The 16,029-nt window shown below is 44.4% G+C and overlaps 1 long non-coding RNA gene across 1 annotated transcript; it reads right to left on the bottom strand.

Annotated features, from left to right (window-relative positions):
• Nucleotides 1-6,203: 6,203 nt before the first annotated feature.
• Nucleotides 6,204-15,770, bottom strand: LOC121140827. The gene is made up of 2 exons (XR_005877754.1): nt 15,578-15,770; nt 6,204-9,622 (listed from the first exon to the last, which is right to left on the bottom strand). It is a non-coding gene; the product is annotated as an uncharacterized LOC121140827 (long non-coding RNA).
• Nucleotides 15,771-16,029: the final 259 nt, after the last annotated feature.

A 16,029-nucleotide genomic window follows, 5' to 3' on the forward strand; every position in this document is an offset into this window, starting at 1 on the left:
GGAATGAACTCCTCTATGTGACCTTTGATGCCTACTTACTCTAGTCTTCTCTCATGGTTCCCAGACAGCCTGCTTCCTATACCTCTGTCCTTCCCTTCTGCTTTCTTCCCCAGCTTGTGCTTGACACCTCCATCCAACAAAGATCAGTGACGTCCTTCCCTGTGCTGGCTGCTGTCCTCCAGCTGGTGATGTCAGTGGCTCTGTTTTTTCTCGAATGGAAAAGTCTGGGTATTTTTCTTTAGTGTGGCATCTACCTTGCCAGAACATTTAAGGAAAGTATGGCATAGTTCTGCTGTTTTTCTACCCCCATTTCCAAACTCCAAAGAGACCTCCCTCCAGTTTTAGCCTTGCTTTAGAACTTTCTCGAAGAAAGCAGCACTTTTAACTTCATGGCCTCATTTCATCAGATGGAAATTGCAGCGTGTTAGAATTATGGAAATGGGCTCTATTATAACCCACGTCCTCGCCTCAAACATGATTTGCTACAATTTCGTGTGTGCTCCGATCAGTATTTATGTGAACTGGGGTGTGAATGATTTGCAAAATTGATGTTATTAATTTTTATTTCCCTTTTTAGCTCTCTGGCTGGCTGCTAACCTGAGGCCAGGTGGCACCTTGCTTGCAGATTCAAAACTGCATGCCCAAAACCTTCCCAGCTGAGTATCTACCTGTTAGGAGAAACAGTGAAAACACGGAATGCAGGTAGGGTGAGCAGGACCAGCTGTGCGGGGACAGCCGGGGTACTGAGCCAAGGCCTGGATGTCTGAAAGTAATCCCTCTGGACATGCACCACTCGGTGAACCTGTCTGTGCTGAGTGTCAGCGCCAATCTCTCAATGCATTTTCAATGAGCCCCGTACAGTCTGAAAGTCCCTGGTGTGTAGGTTCTCTATTATATTAACCCCTACCACGGGCACAGATGTGAAGGCTTTCTGTCATATCCATCCAAGCACAGTGTGTATATTGAGCTTAATCCTATTGCTGTCTGAATATAAAGATTAATTTACAGTTGCCATGATGTAGATCCAATAAGAAAGAGAGAGGCATTTACACTTTGCAGACCGGTCAGTAGAAACCCTGCACACACCTGAGTAAACAGAAACTCCTAGATTCTGATAGATTTACCTAAGGTCACACATCTGGGGCAAGAAATCAAGGCCCTGTGGCGGGCCTTTCGCCCAAAGACTCTCGGCAGTGGAACCCATTGAACACGGATGATAGGTAAGACTGAGGGAAGCCAGCCAGGGAGATCTGTTTCTCTTCAGAGTCCATTCCCAGCTCTTAGTTCCCTCCCATCTCAGATGGGACATATTCCTTATTCCCAGGACTCAAGTACATGTCCTAAGAGGTCACCCACCCATCAGGAAAACACAGATTACTCCCAGGCCAGAGGTTTTGCCAGCTGTCTTTAGAGCTAGTCTGACCTTCCGAAGGGTGCTGGATCCTTTGAAGACAAACTAACGATTAAAACTGACTTCCTGAACTGAGAAATAATTATTTTCATATGTGAACACGGGAAAAAAATGTAGGTAGTGACGACAATGAACAAATGCAGGCCGAAAAACACAATCTTCTCTCTGCCAAGAAGATTCTTTTGGGATCCTCTCATATTTTCCGTGTATTTCTGCAGCACAAGAGCTCAAGGCAAGTTAACTAAAACAGAGGAAATAACACTTAAAATTTGCTAAAACACAACTTGAATTCATATGCAGCCCATCCAAATGCTTGGTCTCCTGGAGTCTGCATCATGCTCTTGCAAGTTAAAAGTGTGTGTGTGTGATGTGTATATGAGATATCGAGGTCATAATGAATATTTAATATTCGTGCATGCCTATGACAATTATTTACCTATTAATGCTTGTCTGATACAGAATCAAAGCAAGTGACTGGCTTAAATATGATCTGCCTCCTGCATCCTAACAGGATGCTAGGTTTGACCTGGAAGGTTGCTCACCTCTCAATCTCTCCCACCCAACATCCTGTGTGCTTGTCATTGATGTACAGGGTGACCAGGCCAATTCTTTTGACAGTTTCTCACTCCTACTCTATTAGCTTCATAGAGCTCTAGTTCCAATTTTTATAACACTCACATCGCTGCTTACTTTTCAAAAGCAAAGCGCCAAGCAACAACAAAAACCATGTACACATTCATACATAGCAGGGTATCCAAGAAACTTCAACTGAAATAAGTTTCGATTCCAAGTTGAATCTCAGAGCTGTACAACCAAAGAGGCTATGGGATTTGTAGGTGCAGCCAACATAAGCACCGAAAAGTCAGGTAGCACAGAGGTCAGCCAGCCAGGGTGAATAATGAGGACTGAAAAGGCTCTGGCCAGTAGAAACCTTTTTGACAATGGTCTCTCCTGCCATTGTCATGTAACTGTGGGATGATTGCTATGTGGCCACTGTAAATGGAGAGGCTGAATTTTCAATGGAATTTTAACTGAAAAAGGTCACTGTGTAAGTGACTGCCCCACAGGACAGTGAGAGATATTCAGACTCAGCTGATCATGCTAACCTCTAATGCAGGCTCAGCAGACTCAGGTCTTCTGTTTTCTGACAAATAGATTTTTTTAAATGAGAACTTCATAAATACCAAACTTTTCAAATACCAAGCAAATCCAGGCAATGGTAGTGCACGCCTTTGATCCCAGCACCCGGGAGGCAGAGGCAGGTGAATCTCTGTGAGTTCGAGACCAGCCTGGTCTACAAGAACTAGTTCCAGAAGAGCCTCCAAAGCCACAGAGAAACCCTGTCTTGAAAAAGCAGAACAAAACAAAACACCAGTGGTTCTGTTTTGGCCAGTTGTCATCTAGGATTCCAGTTTAGGTCTCATCCACTGGCTCCTTCCTGTAGCCGATCCCTTCTTTCGGGACACCGTCAGCCATTATTTATAGCCTAGGCACTCCTCTCCTGGCCCACATGGTTGCAACATCCACCGCTCCATCCTCTAGACTCTCAACTCTGCCTTCAGAATATGGCTTTGACCTCCACTCGAGATTCTGCTCTTATCAACAAGAAGACTCCAGTTACCTGTTCCCCTTGTAAGCGACTCTCTCAAGTCTCCCTGTTACTCTCCTGGCTCTCTCTATAAAAGCCCTATACATTTTGGAGTCTGAAGAATGGTCATTTTCCTTAGGCTTCAAGTTCTCAGAAGCTGAGTTTACTCGTGGAGTAGTGTTCTTCAGACTCTCTAGAACATAGTTCTCAACCTGTGGGTCTCGACCCCTTTGGGGGTTGACTGACTCTTTCACAGGGGTCACTTAAGGCCATTGGAAAATGAAGATATTTACATTACAATTCATAGCAGTTGCAAAATGACAGTTATGAACTAGCAATGAAAATTTTATAGTTAGGGGTCACCACAACATGAGGAATGGTATTAAAATGTCGCAGCATTAGGAAGGTTGAGAAAACATTTTACATTGTGACTTGGTCCACACATTCTTCCCACAAATACCTTTAAAGAGAGCATCCCGAAACCACCCAGCTTCCACACTGTGCTATGATCAATGATGTTCTCTATTCTCTGTGTTTTTATTTTTCTATTTCTTTCTACGTTGACGTCAAGGTCCACCAGTGGAATCCAGTCCATAGTCTGGAACCTTGCAACCAGGAGTCCAGCCCACACTGACATCTGATCAGTGTTAACTGATTGACAGGAACACCCTTGGCCATTTCCTGTAAGAATCCTCAACCTCCACCTGCATCTGCAGTATGACTCTGTGAGGAGTAAATCAGAGACAGGGCAAGGATAATTCTCTAATCTTTCTGGAGTCTTTCTCGTCCCCTCTTAAAGAACTTCATTAGACACTGACCGCTCTTCATAGGAAATGGTTTACATTAAAAAAAAAAGACGGATGTCTATGTCCTTGCACAATGTATTACTTCCTGTGATTCAAAATTCGTTTCACTGGTAAAGGTCACATTCTAATTCATGCACGGCATCTGAGTATGCTTTGTTGAAAAGGGTGTGACTCTCAAAACATGAATGGGGTTTGCAAATGGATGGAAAACAAAACAAAACACCAAACTTAGGACATACTTACAGCAGGGTGGACACGACAGGCGCAGTGAAAAGAGATGCAGAAGACACCAGAGTTCCCCAAACAATGAACCCAGCCCCCCGACTCTGCCTAAGAAAGGGCAAGATTCCATGGAACATCGGAACACAGGGCTTGGACTTGGTGATTCCCGGGAGCTGCAAAATGTTTTATACAAAACTTTGAGAGGAAAAATAACAAAAAAACAAAAACAGCATCAAATCCATTGTGAACAAAGACAAAAATGTGATGTTTGTCCTGGAGACACTGATTGCTCCTTACAGAGAAATAAAAGACCTGTGGTCATTTTTCCTCTCTAGCGTAGTGGATAACAGTTCGAATACAGGATCTTACTGCCTCAGTTTACCTCCCCTTTCCTCGCAGATGTGTGACTTTGTGTGAGTGCTGAGTCACTTTAGCTACAAGAGAGTGCTTATCTGCCCGATTCGTAGCTCTGAGGCAGAATTAACCTAAGGAAACTGCAGAGCAGCCTTGCAGAGCAGCCATGACGTGCGTGCGTGGATGAATGCGTGCGCATGGATGAATGCGTGTGTGGATGAATGCGTGTGTGTGCTTAGTGCGATCGCTTATTAAATGAACTGTCTAAAAAATGTTGAAGGCAGTTCTTTTGCCCTCCAGTTCAGGGCATGGGAAACAGAAATCAACCATGGCTTCTCTCTTCACTATCTTTCCTCCTCCTGGGCAGCCAACTCTTGCATAATAGTTGAGTGGCACAGCGGACTCCACTACTCAGGACTTGATGGGAGGTTTTTCCAGTTTCTTATTGCAAAAAGCAGGTCTTTGTTGTTTTCCAAGAGGAACCCTGAACAGAAACAGGGCTACCCTCTACAGAGGAAAGCACAAAAAGGGTCAGTTAAAAGAAATGCTAAAGCAAAGAATCCTACCCACGGAGTCCAGCGGGTGCGTCGCTTGCTGAAGTAATGGCCAAAAAGGATCAGAAAGCAGAGGTAGAAAAGCACTGGAAGTAGAAAAGCTGGACGAAAGCAAACCATCGGGGCTGTCAGGGGAGGAAAGAAGTCTAAGCAGACATCTAAGGACCTCAACGGCCGCTGCTCAGGCTCCACAAGCAACCCCACTAAGCAGATTGCGAAGCCTGTGATGGTTTCTGCTCACAAGTTAGTGGAAAATGCTAACAGGGCAGATCAGATTCTTAAAGATGGTGGTGGCACACACCTTTAATCCCAGCACCAGGGAGGCAGCAGTAGGTGGATCTCTATGAGGTCGAGGCCAGCCAGGTCTACAGGCTCCAAAGCTACACAGAGAAACCCTGTCTGAGAACGTTCCCCCTCCCCCCAAAAAAAATTCCATCCAAAACTCTAAAAAAAAAAAAGATTGTTTGCTCATCCAGACATACTTTTGATGTCCAGGGAGATGCTGCATAGATACCATCCATGTGAAAAATAACCAGTCACTTAAAAGGAAGCCAAGGACGGTATCTCAACATCCTCGACTGGGGTGGAAAAAGAGAAATGTGTGAAATACACAAACCAGAGCTGCTGGTGATACCTCAACTCCAGACATGACTGGAGGACCACCCAGTATCAACTCAGAAAGAGAGGGTCGAAGAGGCTAAACCCAGTCCCCTAGGTATATCAGCATACCAAGCAAAATTTGGGGAATAATTAAAAGTCATAGGGGCAAAAAAAAGGCTTAAAAATGGCTAGATAAAGCTGGCACAAATGAATGATTATATGTGCAAAAGTCAATTGAAAGGGTTGAGATTAAAAGCAAAGGGAAGGGTCCTGTAAGTATGTTCCCAGCTAATCAACTAGGAGCTAAGTAATGCCTCTCCTTTTCTTTCTTTTCTTTCTATCCATATGTAACTCAGGCTGACCTTGAACTCACAGTCCCCCTGCCAAGTGCTGGTGACACGCTTAGCTACGAGGTCTCCTCTAAAATGAAAATGGAGGGTCTGGAGAGATGGCTTGCAGTTAAGAGCACTGACTGCTCTTCCAAAGGACCTGGCTTCAGTTCCCAGCACCCACGCGGAAGCTCACAACCATGTAACTTCAGCCCTAGGGGACCTAGTACCTTTTGGCTTCCTTGAGCTCTTCGTATACATACACAGATATACTTGTAGGCAAAACACCAACACACATAAAATAGAAATAAATAAATCTCTGGAAAATAAAAGCAGAAGTTAAAATGGTAATCTGGGTTTAATAACGAGCACATTGATTCTTAGTTTCTTGGAACTCTGAATACAGACACTTTATATGAGTGTATATGTATACATTCTTGTGTGTATATCCACATATTGTGCGCTCACATCCAACACACGCAGTTCCTATCCATATGTATTTAAGAACTTTCTCTTTTTCATTTTTAAGTTCTTTTTATTTATTTCACAGTGCTGTCGGTTGAACCCAGAGCCTGACACACATTCTAGGAAAGCATACCCACTACTGAGCTACCCGACCCCTTAAGTTCTTTAACAAGGGAAATCCAGAAGTGAAAATGTCAACGGTACCAACTGCCTATACACATTAGACTAGACAACAAGCCACACCCTAGACAACAGAGATTATCTATAAACTCGAGCCTTCACTCTTGTTCCTGAAGATAAGTGGCTTAAACAATCACAAGGACAGGCCTGAGACTGATCAGGGGCCTCCGAACTGGGGTTGTGAACATCATGGGTCATGGGGAGGCAGGAGAGCACTGTATTGTCAGCTGCAGTTTTGAGACAGTGGGAAATTGCAAACAGTGAAAAATTGCAACCCGGGCCAAGTGGAGCTCCTGGCGTGCAGCAATGTGAGGTGCAGAAAGACGGCCACAGGTGTTTCAAGGTCAACTCTGCACAAGTTTTGGGTTTCTGTTTTCCCTCCTGGGTCTGCACAAGTCTCGCTGATTGTCCGGTCCAGCTTCTTCGCGCACGTCTGTTTTCATTTTCCTGTCTCACCCCATCTTCCTTCCCCGGCATCCTCAGGATCACTTCTGCACTGCTTTCTGGGTCCGCCTTGTCTCAGTCTGTTTTCCTTCGCATTCAGGGCCCCTTCCCAGACCTTTTCCTTCTCGGGAATGCAGCCTGTACAGTTTCAGTCACTCGGGTTAGGGGCAGCAGATAGGAACAACGGACAGTGTCTTTAGTGCTGGAAACGGCAGGGGGAGGAGGGTGCAATGGTGAACTTCTAGACATTGGTGGATGACTACTAAGAGGGGGTTGTCTTAGTCCGTTGTTCCTGTGAATAAGTGCCATAGAATAGATAGTGTGTGTGTGTGTGTGTGTGTGTGTGTGCGCGCTCTCGCATGCGTGAATGTGCATAGGGTATGTGGGGGTCAGAGGTCAACTGCTGGCGGTGTTCCTCAGGAGCCATTCATCTTTCCCCTCCTTATTTTCACATATGTGTGTGATGTGCATATGGGTGTGTATACGTAATGTGCATTTGTGTGTACCTGTGGTGTACATGTGTGTGTGGTGTGCATGTGTGTGTATCTATGGTGTACATGTGTGTGTGTGTGATGTGCGTGTATGTGTTTTTGCATGTGCATGCAAGGCTGGGGTTCCAAAGTTGATCTGAGGAATCTTGCTCAACCCCTCTCCACCTGTTTCATTGAGGCATTGGCTCTCAACTGAAGCCAGAGCTTACCCAAGTACCTAGTGTCACTAGCTAGCTTGTTTCAGGAATCTCCTGTCTCTGTATTCCAAAGCTAGAATTGCAATGAAGCCACTGCTCCCACTCAGCACTTATGTAGGTTCAGGGATCTGAACTCTGGTCACTTTAACTAATGAGCCATCTCCACCCAACCCAACTCCCTTTTTGAGACAGTCTCTCATTGGGCTGGAGCACAACAATTAGACTAGGCTGTCCAGGCCAGTGAGCCCCAGGGGTCCACCCCACACCCAGTGAGCCTAGGGGTCCGTCCCTCGCTGCCTCCCCAGCACTATGCTTACGACCATAGCCACCAAACCTGGCTTTTTTTACTTGGGGTCTGAGGTCTTACAGAAAAGCTCTTTACCAATGGAACCCATCTCCCCAGTTCCCAGGGTTGGTACTTTTTGATGAACAAAGCTTTATTTATCTCTAGATACTAGGAGCTGAGAGCCACAACGCAAGAGGCTTCTCGTTATTGGGGACTCCACAGTGCAGGGAACCACATGGTGAGAGAGGAGCATGAAAAACAGAGACTAATTGACCTTTCTGATAGACCTGAGCTAGAAGATAAGTCGTTAACCCATCATGGCTGGGAGCCTCACACTGGGGATTCACAGTGAGTTTTGGGAAGAGGACTGGAAATGTGAAGACTCTCCTGGATGTCTCCTTCATCACACTCCCATGACTCAAGCACTAGGGCTACCTGCGTCCCTTGACTGTTGACTCCTTTCCATTCTGTTTTACTTGCCCATTAATGCTTTGTCATTTTCCTCCATTGTTACATTGCCAGATCTCACATCCCCTTAAAACTTTTGTGATTCTATGAGACAATCCAGGGAAATATTCCTACATTAAGGGTCTTAGTAAAGTCTTACCCACAAACACACTGGTTCTGGAAATTAAGATGCTACTACCATCTTTTGCAGAGAATAGGTCATTCTTCACCCTACTATATGGAGAACTTCCCAGTTCTTTTAAAACTACAAAGGGAAAAAACACAAAGCTTTAGGTAGGAGAAACGATTCTAAGAATACCTGTACATTTGTTAAGGATTTATTTTTGTTGTTGGTTTTTGATGTGTGTGTGTGTATCTATGGGTATACTTGTACATGCATGAAGTTGCCTATGGAGGCCAGAAGAGGGCGTCAGATCCCCTGGAGCTGGACTTAGAGGTGGTTGTGAGCCCCACTGAGTTTTCTCCAGCCCCCAATGTATTGTGTTTGTAATATCAGAGAAAGATATAATTTTTAGTAATATGGAGACAGGGGTCCTTAAAGTAAAACCGCTTAGGTCTCAGTGAGGCCATAAGCATGTTCCTGCAATGTGGTTGAAACCACTTAAGAACGTTGTAGTACACAGGGATTAGAGAGATGGCTCAGGGGTTAAGAGCACTGGCTGCAGTTCCAGAGGATGGGGGCTCAATTCCCAGCACCCCACGGCAGCTCACAACCATCTGTAGCTCCTGTTCCAGGGGATCTGACACCCCTGTGTGCACATACATGCATGGACATATGTGCAGGCAAGACACCTATGTACATAAAATATAAATAAATACATTTTTAAAAAAGGAATGTTACACACACTGCAAATCACAGGACCCATGCCCTGGCCCTAACCTGGTCATGAATGTATCAGCCTGGGCAAGGTCTTGTTCAGGAAACACTGGGCTGATGGAAGCCCAGCTGGTTAGCATTCTCTAGGACACAACAGTGGCTAGATGATGATTGGGTTTCCACCAGACTGCAGTTCATCCATTCATTACCAAAGTGACTATGTTCGTTAACCTCTGCAGGCATCCGTCCTTGGCTAAGATAATGTCTTCTGTCTCACAGGACTGTGGTGAAAGATGATGAACTACTCAGTGTCAATCACATTGCCAAGTAGAATGCTTGGTTGGTGGCTCCTGTCCTGGCTGCCATTTTCACTGCTTTTATTGTTGCTCTTACAGTTGCCAGTATAATTTCTGAGTAATAAATCAATAAAATCAATCAGTGTCATTCAAACCACATAAGGTACCTGAATGATTTACAATTTGAAAAAAAAATCAAAATTCAGTGAGGTCTCATAATTTCATGGGTTGTGTTAGTTTCTGATAACAGTAACCTTGACAAAAACAAAACAAAAGCAAAAACACAGCAGCAGGCTGAATGCTAGCCACACTCTTTGGTAACAATTGCCTAATCACTGGATTTCTTTTCCTTTCTTTTCTTCCTTCCTATCTTTCTCTTTTTTTCAAGGCAGAGTTTCTGTATGTATCCCTGGCTGTCCTGTAACTCCCTCAAGAGACCAGGCTGGCCTCAGCCTCAGAGATCTGCCTACCTCTGCCTCCTGGAATTAAAAGTATAAACCTTTAATCTAGGCTATCACTAGATCTCTGTCAGACCTGTTTTCCTATAGAAAACAAGAGTCATTCTTTTTCCCATTTATTTTTTTAGGGTCTAGAGTGATGTTACTTAGTATAGTAGATATTATCCAGGTTTGTTTGTTTAGTCTTAAATTTTATTTATGTTTATTTTATGAACACTGGTGTTTTGACATGGCTATCTGGTCTTCTGGAACTGGAGTTACAGACAGTTATGAGCTGTTATGTGGGTGCTGGGAATTGAACCCAAGGTCCTCTGGAAGAGCAGTCAGTGCTTTTAACCACTGAGCCATCCCTCCAGTCCCTTAACTTTAAATTTAAATACAAGTCTTCAGCTATACTAAGTGCATTTCAAGTACACAAGAGTAGCAATATGACTGGTGCTCACCATATTGAATGTGCCATGTGGTTATTGGTTATCATGTTGGATGTGGCATGTGGCTGGTGCTCACTATATTGAATGTGGCATGTGGCTGGTGGTCACCATATTGAATGTGGCATGTGGCTGGTGGTTGCCACATTGGATGTGTGGATCCTGTGTGGATCTCCATCATCTCCATCATCTCTATCATCACAGAACGTTCTACCAGATACTGCAGATATACAACCTATGCAAATAAATCCAATTATTATTTAACACATCTAACCTACCTCAGAGAAACTAGAACTGGACAGTTTGGTGGGTGTTTCTTGGAACATCCAGTTTTACCCTTCCTTTCATTTCAATTAGATATTTTTATTCTTCGCTGTAAGTTTCTTATGGGTCTTCATGTTTTCCTGTGAACACAAATTCTATGTGTTCGCAACAAGTGCCTACCCCTCTCAGGTAATTTAGGGGTAATGTTAACAAATACAGGAAGCAAATATGCCTAATGAACTGCTTTTCTAATTAATCGTGATCTTTTAAAGGTCTTTATTGCAACTCACAGGTAAAAATATATTTTATATTGCAATCTAACACACACAAACACAACTGAGAAAATCATACAATAACACTGACCCCTCCCATATGCTATTAATTCTGGTTGTTTTCTATAAGAACTTGCTGTTTCTTTTTTTTCCTTCTCTCTTCCTCCTTCTCCTGTCCTTCTTCTAGAGCTGAATCTAAAGCACAGGGCTGAGGGTTTGTCTGTTTGTTTCACAAAAAGGATTAACCACAGTTTGAATAGCACTTACTTAGCTGCAGCCAGGGAGGTGTGACAGGTAATCTCCACTGTCAACAAGGTGAGATGTAGAATCACCTGGGTACCAGCCTCTGAGCATGCTTGTAGAGGATTATCTTGATTAGATTAAACTGGAGTGAGAAGACCTGCCCACAGTGGGAGGTACCATTCCCTGGGCTAGCATTCTAGAGTGATTAAGGAGAAAGTGATCTGAACAAAACCATTCCCTGGCTAGGGGCTATGGATGAGATGTGACCAGACCCTCCAAACCCTGTCCCCTTGGCATCCCAGCCATGACGATGGACTGTACCCTCCAACTGCAAACCTAAATAAACCCTTTTCCCTTGGGTTGCTTTGGTCGGAGAATTTTGTAACAGCAACAAGGAAAAGTAACTAAAACAGATGGCAAATTCACCTGTTTCTAGAGTGGGCAAATGATGAAGACAGCTGTATGGAGACCGTGAGAGGACAGAGAGGCCACGGTGGTTGAAAGAGAGCATGAGTTTCTGCTGGTGAGCTTCCAATTGCATAAGAGACAGCAAACATCTGTTTCTATGCAACTTGCCCATTTTCATTTTCCAAGTGTGACAACAAATTTTTTTTTTTTTTTTGGTTTTTCTGAGACAGAGTTTCTCTGTAGCTTTGGAGCCTGTCCTGGAACTCGCTCAGTAAACCAGGCTGGCCTTAAACTCACAGAGATCCACCTGCCTCTGATTCCCAAGTGCTGGGACTAAAGGCGCGCATCACCACCACCCCACATGGCAACAAATTCTCACAAGTTATGAGCACACACACACATAAATTATGAACACATCCACTTGCCAGCCAAAGCCGACTATTCTCTCAGCTGATACTGGTCTGATTAAGGGTTAATTTTCAACTTGTGAAATAAGAAAAAAAGGTTCTTTTACCTATTTAAAAAAATTGAGAATCTTCCCCAATTTATAAGGCATAATCCTCTCTTATGATTCAAAGGGGAAGTAAGGAGTCCCCAAAACAGAAGGAGGAACATACATGAACGTAACTATTCTCCTGGGATAAAGGGTTAATGTCCAGTTGACCAAGGACAGATGGAGTTGGCCATTCCAATAACACAGTCCTCAAGAAAGTGGCTTCCCCTCTGTGTCATTAGAAAAGTCCTGCTCTGTCATGAATGGCCCCTGGGTTTTACTCCTTGAAGAGCCTCAAGCTACACTAAACCAGCCAGAGGTCCAGGAGCAGAGATCCCAGGGCAAAAAGGTCCATCAATCACGTTGACCCATCTCTAGATGAAGCACACTTGAATTCCAGTGATGACTCTCACTACTGTGCAGTTAAAAGGCCTTGGCCAGCTTTGCATACAAGAGCTCTGGATTTTACCTAAACTGTGTTAAGACCATTATTAATACTCAAACACTTTTATAAGTAAATTTTGAACTCTAAAATAATTGAAGGTTCTTGAGGTTTATAGAAAAATTGCAAAGAGTTCTAACACCTTTCAATCAATTTCTCCAGTGTCCATGTTACATAATCAAGGCCAAGTGGAAAAACTTTAGGAAAGTTTCAGGACCATGTTAAGTCTTTAATGAGATGCGTTGTTTGGGTTTTTCCCCCCAATAATGTTGCCTAGAATGCAGGGTAGCTTCCACATTGCATTTACTTCCATTCTTTTTTAACCTACATCAAAAGGCAATTTTATATGGTTTCAGCTAGTGCCTTAATTATCCAACTAGCAGCAAAAGAAGACAAATCATACTGTAATGGGACCATTAAGCCCTGGTGAGGCAATTGTATTGGAGACTCCCTCATCTGCATGCATGCACGGCCAGTGTGGTGCTAATATCGTCTAGACAGCAAAATGTCACCCTACACATTTGGCATCTGTTCATTTTCTAGCACAGTGTGAGGTATGAGGTAAGTGTACAGGATACACAGGCTGAACAGCTACTGTTTGACCATGAACAAGGAGTAAGAACCAAGAAACTTGTCGAGAGGCACAACAGCTAGCTAGCTACTTCTCGCTCGGAAATCTCTATCTGATCTATTGTCTGATCTATTTCACACCATCTTGAAATACCACTGTTTGCAACAGTTTGCTAGGTCTACTGCAACAAAGTGTCACATACAGGGTGACTTGAAGAGCAAAAGTTGATTGTTTCATAGTCCATTGGTGGGGAGCCTCAGATGAATGTTTCTTCTAATGCCTATCTCTTTAGAAAGTCTACCTTCTTGTGTCCTTGAACAGTCCTTTGTCTGTTCAGGTGGTCTGTGCTCTACTTGCTGTCTCTCATTAAGGACACTGACTGGATTGCATTGAGACCCACCTAAATGAACTCTTTAACTTAGTGCCTTTTCAAAACCTCTCAATTACATTTATTTACTCATTTATTTTTCTTTTGGAGTGGGGAGGATGTGTGTGCCATGGCCCATGTATGAAGATAAGATAAGAGGGTATTTTTCAGGACTCTGTGTTCTTCTTCCACAGTGTCAGTCCCAGAGATCCAACTCAGGTTATCACGTTTGGTGGCAAGTACCTTCACCCACTGAGACATCTTAAGGATCCTTAGTCACCTGAGACGGAAAACAACCATCTTCAAATAAGGTTATGTTCCTGCTTTAGAAATTCAACATAACATGCTGGGTAGTGGTGGCGTGTGCCTTTAATCCCAGCACTCGGTAGGCAGAGGCAGGTGAATCTCTGTGAGTTTGAGGGCGGTCTGATCTACAAAGTGAGTTCCAGTACAGTCAAGGCTACACAGAGAAAACCTATCCTTAAAAGTCAAGAAAAAGAGAAAGAAAGAAAGAAAGAAAGAAAGAAAGAAAGAAAGAAAGAAAGAAAGAAAGGAAGGAAGGAAGGAAGGAAGAAAGAAGGGAAGGAGGGAGGGAGGGAGGGAACGAGGGAGAGAGAGAGGATGGAAGGAAGGAGGGAGGGAAGGAAGGAAGAAAGGAAGGAAAGAAGGAAGCCCAGCACATAAATCTGGAAGAAGAGAAGTTGTTTTGTTTTGTTTTGTTTTGTTTTGAACAACACTGAACATGTTAGAAGCTTTGGAGTAAAAACAAGAAGAAAAAAGACAGGTCAGGAGATATCCCCTGAATCAAATTATCACTCAGGCTCATAGACCCAAGCTACATTTAGACCTACACTAGATACTGTCACTGTGAGTGCTAAAGTTATTTCTTAAGTTTTAATTAATGTGTTTAAAGATCTATAAAAACAAAGATGTCCACATGGACAAGAACAGAGAACTTTCTGGAGGGCTGGGAGCTGTTCATGTAAGATAACAAGCCACGTTTCCACTTGTGTAAACACGTCTGGTTGCTGCAACTGCACAGAGGATGCATATCACACACGGGTGGGAGGTGCGTAGGCAGGAAGCCGCTCAGGATTGGACAGAGGCAGGAAGTACGTGGCCTGCCAGTTTTGCCTTTATAAGCATCTGACTAATGTAACGCCCTGGGAATCTGGGTATGGACCTGGCCCGGTGTCCATCATCCTGGCTGATATTTAATAAAGCTTGCTTCAATTTTGGCTCAGAAATTGCAGTAGTGGTCTTATTCTCACCCAGTGGGATTGGCAGTCACCTAGAGCTGCCTCCTTTTGTGGTAAGCATCTCCCTAAGCCATACTGGATCTCTACCAGACCTCTCACCACCTTGGCACAATCCTGAAAGCTACCCAAACTTACCTTTTCCACATGTGCCTAGTAGGGCAGAGGGGGAATACCATCCCAACAACTTACAAATTGGAAGGGCAGCCATGAGTGTGCATGTTGCTGTCGGGCCAGCAGTTAGTATATCAAGCCTAAAATTCTATGTTTCTATGAAAATAAGGTCTAAAGCGCAGGTCACTGTCGTTTGTGGTGTGTGTGTGTGTGTGTGTGTGTGTGTGTGTGTGTGTGTGTGTGTGTGTGTGTGTGTGTGTGTGTGTGTGGTCCTGAACACATCAGAGGCCATAATTTCATAAAGCTTGTCTACAAAGTTGCAATCTTCACTTGGAGACTGTTGAGAATAAAAAAACGATTACTGTGTGCCGACATTGCTGGACAAGCAGGGGACCAGAAGGAAAGTTAGATAGTGAACAGGGTGAGGGCACCAGGGGCAGGCATCTGAAGTAGGACCTTCCGAGCAACCGCTTTGATGAAGAAAAAGGCGGCAGGAGAGGGGGTGGTGCGATTCATAGGAAGAGGCCAGGACAGAAGACTCAGCCAAAGATGGGGGGGGGGGGCAGAGGAAAGTGGGCTGCTAGGAATGGGAAGCTAGGCTTTCGCTTGCAGGCTAGCCAGGCTGTCCTTCGTCTAGAGTTATCAAGCACCTGAAACAACAAGGCCAAGAATGTGACCTGAGGATAGAGGGATATTTGTTCAGGAAACCACATGCTGAGAGAAAGGCCCCAAGTGTTAAATCGGGGCACTTACCTTTTCTGATGGTAGAATTATACAAGAATTCAGGCAGAGGTTACAGCAGAAAGGGGGATGTTTCTGAATTGTACTGAGGGAGATGGGCCTGGGTGGGAGAGTTGGGGCAGGGGCAGGGAGGCAGGCTCCCTCCCGATTTCTTGGTGTGGACAGCACAGCGGGCAGGGGAGGCAGGCTAGGGGCCCGCTGGGCCTCAGCTTCGCCCCGATTTAGCCAGCGCCCCGCCCACCAGGGCATCCGGATTCCAGGCCTCCAGCACAAAAGGCCCTTCCCCCACTTGTCAGCTTTCCTGTTGCCTGGATTGTGTGGCCCAACCCTTTGATCAAACCAGGGCATTATGTACACACAACTGCTTTAAATAGCAAGGTTTTGGAGTCAGTTTGGCGCTTGGTCCCCTTAGTGTGCTCTGTCAAAAGCATTACGCCTTAAACCCTTACGATTTCTGCTCTCCT

This window comes from Mesocricetus auratus, unplaced genomic scaffold (genome assembly GCF_017639785.1).
Source record: "Mesocricetus auratus isolate SY011 unplaced genomic scaffold, BCM_Maur_2.0 Super-Scaffold_100006, whole genome shotgun sequence".
Classification (NCBI taxonomy): domain Eukaryota; kingdom Metazoa; phylum Chordata; class Mammalia; order Rodentia; family Cricetidae; genus Mesocricetus; species Mesocricetus auratus.